The following is a 9,842-nucleotide window of genomic DNA, read 5'->3' as shown; positions in this document are numbered from 1 at the left end:
TTATGCCCACATAGCCAAATGAATGCCAGTCACAGAGAACTTGACAAAAATATTTATCACAATTATTAGCTGATTGGTCCACTAATTAGATATTGTGTACCTGAATTTAGTCTTCCCCAGTTCACCTCCCAGACACTTGTAATTTGCTAGTTTTTATTAGCTCCGGCTTTGAACCTCTTTGCAGTTATCAATAAACTTTGACACTTGGCTGCAATGTATAAAACGATGACTTACCTTAATTCCGGCTCACCAATACCTTCAGGTTTAGGGCCCTTGGCATGCCTTCACTAGACCTTTCCCCACAGATCGGTGGGACCTTCAAGTCTATTGATTGTTTTGATTCTTTTACTTTGTAAAACTCTCTCAACATATTTCTACAGTCACCCTGTAGTATGATACTTTTAGGCAACTTCCCATTCCCTCATAAGGGTTCACCTTTGCCTTTTATTGTTTATCTTGATATTGAGGTAATGTCAGTTTATATATTTTACTTATCTAAAATTGGCTAAAAGTTACTCTACTGTTTTGAGGTGCACCTTGACATTGGTTTGTCTATTTTTCTGTCCTTTTTCTTGATGTGATGCAATTAGATATGAATGCTTCTGGACTAAAATTAGATATGACTAAAATCTGCACTGTTAGTATGCCTTGGGGACCGGGGGTTGGGAATGTCTGGTCTAACCCTTGCTCTGAGTGTTTCTTTTTTTATTAGGAACTTTGATAAAATAATTACAAAAAAAAATTATATTTATATTTTAATATATATTACATACTGCATACCCAAAGTAAAATATGGTTTAAAGGCGATGCAATCCCTAGTAATATCAACTAGGTGGTGGAATTTGCATTAGCATGCTGTATATGGACAGCATAGGACAGCATGTACAGTACAGTAAGTCGACTACATTTGGTCCACAAAGGTTTATGAATCAAAGTTGTGGAATTCATCAGAATGTTAGCTGTGCTACAGGCTGTATTCAATGTCGTCCTCGAGCGGTGGCGATGGGGGTTTGTACAACGAGGAGGGATTTTTTTTGGTGAGGAAAAGCCATCCTCACCGTCCAACCCCCTCACTGGCCGCTCCACGTATTCAACGTTCCGGGGAAATCCTCGCCATCAGAGGATGGCATGATTTCCCTTAAATGGCCGCTGCATTTGCGGCGAGTCTCGCCATTTTAATTTATATTTATTTATTAACAGTTTCTTATATAGCGCACACATATTCGCAGCGCTTTACAGAGTATAGTTGAACATTCACATCAGTCCCTGCCCCAGTGGAGCTTACACTCTATATTCCCTACCACATATACACGCACAAACAGACATTCTAGGGTTAATTTTATTTGGAGCCAATTAGCCTACCAGTATATAATGAGCACATGTTTCCACCTTGCTGAAAAGAACCAGCGAGGTGGAAACGGCGAGTGAAGGGGGGCATTTGAATACTCTGAAGGCGAGCTATCAGCGCTGCTCGCCGTATAGCTCGCCGGGGCCATTGAATACCGCTGGAAGTAGTGATTTACGAAGTTTTGTGTAACAGATACAGCGCAGAAGTGTAAACAGTGTGCAAAGTGTTTATTGAGGTTTAAAAGGCCGTATCTTCTCACTAGTAATTTTTGTATGGGACAGTTCACCTGCGATAAGAATTTCCCCCATTGTGGGGTACCATAAAGGAGTGAGCAGGCTTCATTACTCTCCAGCCAGACTGTAGTCACTGAAACCCAAATGTTGTAATCGAAATTTTTTATTAGAATGATACTCACTGTTTTCATCGGTATTAAACAGTTACTGTAAGACTTTTGTCTTTACATTTTAAAATATGTAATGAGGCAGATGCAAAGCTGCTCAGTTTTGTGGATGGGTCTTGTTTGGAACACTCCATATAGTCTATTGTGTCTAGTTATGTATAGGCAATGCTAAAGAAAACCCCTCAGTGCCTTATTCAGGCATCCTAAGCAAACCCAAAAGAGAGTTAAGGCCAAATACACTTGTGCGATTTGGCCTGATTTCACTCGATTCTGACAGATCGGGCTGAGAAATCAGGTGAAATCGGGCCAAATTGCATGTTTGACATCCACTCCGACCCGATACGCGGTCCTGTGCGCATCCGGTCAGAATCGAAGAGCTGTCAGCAGCACATCGTGAGTGCATTTTAGCACATCCGACTTCCCTTAAACTCCCTCCGCAGTTTCCTGGAAGCCCTTTTTTCATGCAATAAATCGGATGCGATTTATCAAAAAAAATGAAGTACCAATTCCGATGTGACCCCTCCCAGGAAGCTGCCATGGGGGCTCAAGGTAAATCAGGTCCGACTCGCCCTTAAGACCAGACAGACTAATGTATGGGGGCCATTAGATTTGGGTGAGGTATAAAAATAAAGCAGCCAGTGTTTGTGGGATACATGCAAAAGCAGGCAGTATTTACCTGGGACAGACAAAATATAACCCACTCTCACCAAAACCTAAATCTCTCTTATATCAGCCCCATCTGAAGTGCAACATGCCCAGTTAAGTATTTTTTGGGTTTGCTTACAACTCTGGACTAGGCCCTCAGTGGCCTGACCATTTATAGCTGAATAGGCCTAACTAGTGGTGACAGGGTTTCTCACTTAGGCTAATTACAGACAAGCCTGTGGCTGGGTATAAAGGGGGTATGGCAAATTTGGGAGGTGTAACCATGCCCTCTCTGGAAAAAAGTGTAGCACTATGCTTGGTGCCATGAAGCCACCTTGTACATTACAAAGGGAGACCTCTGTCCCCGTCAGCAGCATCCAATTCCCTCCATCAGGGCTCGGTTCATAGGAATTCATCCACATTTTAACGGCTCTACTACACCCAGGTATTGACATCTGCAATTGTGCACAGATAATGATGATGGCGATGAAACCAAGTGTTTGGTAAGAGGCGGTACAGCTACTTTACATAGATAGAATTCCGCATGCAGGTGAATCTCCACTTTTCGTTTTGTTCATCTTGTGCTGGTGGAATTATAAACAGTGTGCGTGCAACTCTGAACCCTGCACTAACTGCACATTTTATGACATACAGGTATGTGTTACACAAATGCTTTCAGGTCCATTTGTGATGTGTCTCTTACATTGTCTGACACAACATAACTTCCCTCTTATATACCCATCCTTTATTTTCCATAATATGTGGCATTTCTCCTATCAGATGGCGTGCAGCTGTCAGCATATGTAATCCCACATTCCCTCTTCTGTAGGATATGCCTTTATAGTACTTCCCTTTCTCCTGGCCCTATACAGAATGGCTGCTGCCAGAGATCTGTAGAAGTCTGTGATTAGGTAAATGCCCAGTTGTATGGCGGCTCCTGCTCAGAAAACAGAAATATATTTTGACCTTTTAATCCATGACCCTCTGCTATTCTTCAATGAACCGTTCAATGGAAAATAACAAAATTGCGTTATACAGTAATATAACAATTTAGTGACTTCCGGAAATATGCAGCAGCCTGGAAGAACAATATGGGACAATATTACTACAGCTTCTAAAAATGATAAAAGGTAATGTTGCCCATAGCAACCAATCAGATCCTGTCTATCATTTCTTTATTGCATTCCAGAAAATGATAGACAGGATCTGATTGGTTGCTATGGGCGATATCACCTCTTTTCATTTTTAGAAGCTTTCGTAAATGTACACCCATATCCCAAATACTGTACACTGGATATGCAAAAGGCTATGCAAAATGTAACAAAAAAATGTAAGAGACTACAGTGGCTGATAACAGAAGAAAATAGCTTGCACGCAGTTACATAACTAAGCTGATTACAAACGTATCATTGTTGCCCTGTTTGTGGCCTTTTGCAGGTAGATTTATAGATATATGAAGAGTAGCGGAATTCCTTTCCTGCAAACATTGAGGCTGATTCAGACCAGTTTGTAATGGGACGAATTCATCCCCCGCCTTGATGAGCGAACAGTGGGGGTTATTCTGGTTCCTTTGCCAAGGCACAATCACTCTCTAATGGACAAAACCATGTGCACTGCAGGGGGAACTGATGTAACATGTGCAGAGAGAGTTAGATTTGGGTGTGGTTTGTACTTCAAACGGATACAGATCGAGTATCCCCTATCCGAAATGCTCGGGACCACAAGCATTCCGGATAGGGGAATTTTTCGGTTTTTGGAATAATTTTTTTAAGGCATACTTACCTGTCCCCTGATGGTGTCTGGTGGTCCCTCGGCATCCACGCAGTCCCCGGGCATCCACAGCAGGCCTCCGGCATCTTCTCTGGGTCTCCAGTGGTTCCAGGAATGCATTGCGCGGGTGTGCGTGCGCACCGGTGATGTCACCGTCGCACGCGCACACTCGCGCAATGCATTCCTGGGACCGCTGGAGACCCTGGAGAAGATGCCGGAGGCCTGCTGTGGATGCCCTGGGACTTGGTAAGTATGAAAAGAGGGTTAGGGGGGGGTAAAAAAAAAAATTATTCGAATGATTCCAAAAACCACGGTTTTTGGAATAATTCGGATAATGGATGCCCGGATACGGGATACTCGACCTGTATCTATATTGCAGTGTAAAAATAAAGCAGCCAGTTTTTACTCTGCACAGAAACAATAAAACACCCAAATCTAACTTTCCATGCACATGTTACATCAGCCCCACCTGCAGTGCATATGGTTTTTGTCCATTAGAGAGTGATTGTGCATTTGCAAGTGAATCAGAATAACCCCCAGTGTGTGTGTGGGGGAGGTTTACCTGCTCGCTAGGCTGCACAGATAAACACACACAGTCTAGCATACAGGTCTGAATAACCCCTATTGTTCTATGACATGTCTTCTCTTCCTTATTGACACCACTAACAAGCCGGAAAGGAAGAGCATGAGTGAATTATGTGCAGCAATCAGCCAACCTTCCCTCCTTCTCTGCATCCAGGTAACACAAGCTCTCTCTCAGCACATGGAATTTAATGCTGATCACCCTGTAGGGAAAGGCGCTGGGTCTGGTTAATAGCTTTGACTTCATAAATGTTATTATAAGTTACTTGAGAAAGCCATAAGTTTTTGATTACTTTTCACTGCTGCAGGTGTCGCTGGAGGTGGAGGTCTTTTTCCTCACTCCCTGCGGCCTTTATTACTGCAAGTAAAATTCAGCAATGATTATACTACAGATGTGTGCACATGGACATTGCGTGCAGAGCTATATAAGAAGGAATAGGTATCAATAAGTCCTCCACATCTGGAATATAGCCAGCTCTGGGTTTATAGTGGGTTACACCAGGCAACTCCTGCTGATTCCTCTTCTAATACTAATGAAGGGAATAAAGTTGGGCTCTTTACCACACAATTTCTCCTCAACTGCGGTGATAAATGGCACTGCTCACCTGCAGCCTCCATCCTGCACTTAATACACTTTTGGTGTCGTGGTGGGAAATATTATGTTGCTGGAAATTGTATAAGGGCAAATAATCCATCACAAGTGTTTGTGAGTCACTTTTATGAAAAAGCAAAAGCCTTGGTCAGCAGCTGGTGGCTGGCTGTGTGGGCAAGATGGCGGAGGATTAGCTTAGTACTAACTACACCAACAGTGTACGCTACAGTGTGGTCTGTTCCCTTGGTCAGCAGCTGGTGGCTGGCTGTGTGGGCAAGATGGCGGAGGATTAGCAGAGTACTCTACTACACCAACAGTGTACGCTACAGTGTGCTCTGTTCCCTTGGTCAATAAGCTTCTAATGATGACAGCTCTCACAGACTGAGCGGAGTATTACAGTATAGAATGGGGAAAGGCCAGAGCAGAGATGCTATGTTATAGCGCTACCAGCTGTTGTTCTTCCAAGTGTCAATAATGCAACATCTAGACAAAACATGATATTTACCTGATTTATGTTGAACTATTTATTCATTTAGGAAATAGCATCAGTGATTAGTATCATAGCCATGTGTGGTACAGTCTTAAGGTGCCCATACATCCGCAATATGAAATCCATGATTTGAAGATTTTGCGATTTCTTCCACGATTGCTTACAATTTGTGCCCATATACTACAGATATTTACCAGTGATTTGCAGATTATTTTGATCTTCACATTGGATCTTTAAACCTGAAATTGCCCATACACCACCTGATTGTAATCTCTACAGCAGTGATTGTCAAAAGTGAAGGAATTGTTTGGTTGGCAAACAGGTCTCACAAAAAAATGATCTCCACCCTACATCCACAGTTGCAGGACCAATCCATTGCAGACTGACCAACATATTGGTCAATTTGCTATGGCGATTGCAATCAGTTTTTCATCACAATCATCAATTGGGGAAGCCCATACATCAGCAATGTTTTAGGGTAATCATCAACAAATAGTCATTGTCCCAATCTATCACTGATGTATGGGTGGCTCAACAAGGAAAATGGGACATAGTGGAAGAAGACGGTAAAATAAGCTGGCCATACACCCAAAGATTTATTGTCCAATCTGGCTGATTGGAACACAAATCTTGTAATGTATGGGAGCAAATGACAAGTGATCATTTGCTCCCAAACACTGAAAAGTACACAAACATTGTCAGTCAGACAAATTGGTTAAATCCATTGGATTTAATCAATTTGTCTAAATGACCATTTTTGTCTGGCATTTTAGGGGAAATGGCCAATTGTCATTTGCTTCCATATTTTAACTGATGTTTTGTTCCAACCAGTCAGATTGGACAATACATTTTTAGGTGTGTGGCCAGCTATATCCCTACCTGTGTTCTTCCTGGATTACAGTATTTGCCTTCACCTGAACCATTTGAGTGCCAACATCTCTGTGAGAGGTGTTCATATATTGGCTAAAGATGCCAGCGTTGCTCACATTTGTTATATAAATTCAAATAAAAAAGTGTAAAAAAAAAATTGATTTCCTATATAAGGTAAACATTACAGGTCACTATGATGAATAAAAATGTTTTCTTGGCAATTTTTTACACCTATTTTGACAAATTCACTTGGCACTCGAAGGGTTGAGATAAAAGTTATCTTTATAAAGTTCTAGTAGGTTATTCCAATGTTTTTCCTTTAATACATTATATGTGCATATCACAATGGAACATGGAATATAGTCATACTTTATTTGTAGTTATTGTGTCCTGTGTTTAGTTCATTTTATTATAATACCCAATTTATTGGTCCATTGTCTAGAAAAAGAAATTCTAATACATAAGGAGAACTGTTCAGCAAGACAGTCATTTTAGTACAAGCCTTGTTACCCCTATGCCCTTCTTCTTCATCCATGTCCCCCCACCTGCTGGGATTTTTACGATTAATTTATGTGTGGAGTTCCCACGGTGCATTTCCTCAGAGAGATCGCCGGAGCATAATGAAATTTAAATAGGTACAGTATGACTATGATAAATACAATCACCAAGTAATGTTCTTTAATTGGCTGAATGAGTTCCAAATAGAATACCTGGATCTAGAATCAATTGTAGCCTTTGCTGTGAGAAGCCTCTGTTTTTACACTCCAAAGCTCAAAGTTCTCGTTTTTACCCACAGCATAATATAGGTTTGTTACATTATAAACCTTATTTATTTCATGTGTTCTGTTTATTACATCGTATTATATAACGAAATAGTATATTATGATGTGTAGAACATATATGTAATCTGAGCTTTTTCTAAGTCTATTTTATTCAGCTATTCACATCTCTGTGGCTTTAGATTTCTGTTTTGGAGCATTTAAGAGCTCCTCTGGCTTACATGTTATATATATATATATATATATATATATATATATATATATATATATATATATATATATATATATATATATATATATATATATATATATATATATATATATATATATATATATATAAAATCCCCATCTCTCTCCTTTTTGCCCTATACAAATTACCCCATTTCCCTCCTCCATCAGCAGTGGTGCCCGGTGTCAGTACTCACCCACAGCACCCGCGGAACAGGCGGCACTACCAACACTCACACATTCAAGCACTATCCAGCACTGCGTGGGAAAACAGCGCATTTTATATGTATACCTCCAATTAATATTACATTAGTCCTGTTTAAAAAAAAAATCTAAATGCACAGCTTGCTGTATCATATGTGAGCTATCTATTATTAACGAATTTGTAATTAGAATCCTCATATACAGTGTTATTTGTGGCATACACATGTCAGGTTACCTCTACAAAACAACATTGTCATTTGATAGATATATATCTTTTTTTCTTAAAAAATCGGAATGCCTTAAATGACATTTTATTACTGTGATTTTTCTAATTCGAGATTAAAAGCAAACCCTGTCTGTCACTGGGTGTAAATGTACAGTTAAAAATATTCTATCCTGCTGTCCCTAGACGATGCTCAGCCAACCCCAAGCTTCATTAATGTTTTATCAGCAACCCAGACTGGTGAGAGGGGGAGTGGGGAAAATAGGAGCGAGTATGTCTTCATAATTGCAAATAAAAATATAGGATTTTTTAGATGTGTATAAGGTGCAGAAAGAATATTGCTGGGCATTAGAATACAATTACAGTTATATATATATATATCTATATATATATATATATATATATATAGATATATATATATATATACATACACACACACACACACACACACACATACTTATGTGTTTATGTGTGCTTAGTATTTTTTAATTCTTGTTTATACTAAAATGTACATTTAATTTGAGCATTTATACAAGGAGTAGATCTCACATTAGTAGAGTTAATTAATTATTCTGAAGGGTTTTTTTTTTAGCCTGTTTTACATGATATGGATGCAGAAAGGTTGTTGAAAACGCATGCATATTTTATTATATTTATCGGTTTTAAATACACAGTGTTCCAGACACATTTTGCGTTTTAAACAACACACTATTATCACCAGCTACTTAATTGTATCTTCAGTCTCTCAACGTTAAATAGGAATCCGGTCCCACCGGGGAACTGCCATGTGCCTCTAGACTGGAGATGTCAAGCAGAGAAACTCACTCTGCAAAGTTAATTTCAATTCCCGGTGAGGATTTCACATTCTAGCTCATTGTGACCCGCACTAATTAGTAGAGATAACTAATGATTACTTACTTATTCTCTGTAATTATCTGGATTTCATAATTCACGGTGTAATTTATTAAGTCGCTCGTAAAAGCAAATAGTACATCTACAGGGAGGGAGAAGGTATAATTCTTTGGACTCCACAGGCTAGACTCCGGCGCATGGACTGACTCAATATTAATACACAGGGGCAGAACAATAACATCAGTATAAATGTATCTGCGCTCAACATATTGTAAATAGTAACCATGTTTATTAATAGTTCTAGCATATTATGTACAACGCATTATTTTGTGGGCAAATCTGAAGTTTTTTTGATGAAAAATAGATTTTTTTTTTCTCTTAAATATTCTGAAAGATCCCAAAGGACTGCTCGGTTCAAGAAGTCCAGTGCTGACTGGCTGAGGGCGGGTAATGTACCTGTAATTACTAAATGCAGAGGTAACATGTGATTCAGTACAGTAGGTGTGAGGAACCATAACATTTGGCAGTGAGGGATTTGATTTGGTGGGGATTTTTTTAACGTTATAAATGCATTTTAGAAAAAAAATGTGTGTGTGTGTGTGTGTGTGTGTGTGTGTGTGTGTGTGTGTGTGTGTGTGTGTGTGTGTGTGTGTGTGTGTGTGTGTGTGTGTGTGTTTAAATCATATAAACCTCTCTTGGTTCCTGGCCCAGTCCAAAGTGTTTAATTAACATAAGGGGCCACACCCCTCCATCTGTGGTCTAAACAAGTAAACACGTGTATGATGGATCATATGCGAAAATAACATGGATTTGAATTCTTATTGATCTTTGCTTATTTATCTGTCTATATTAAATTGAC

The sequence above is a fragment of the Crinia signifera genome, chromosome 1 (genome assembly GCF_055691185.1).
Source record: "Crinia signifera chromosome 1, ASM5569118v1, whole genome shotgun sequence".
Taxonomy (NCBI): domain Eukaryota; kingdom Metazoa; phylum Chordata; class Amphibia; order Anura; family Myobatrachidae; genus Crinia; species Crinia signifera.
This window is presented reverse-complemented; position numbering follows the sequence as displayed.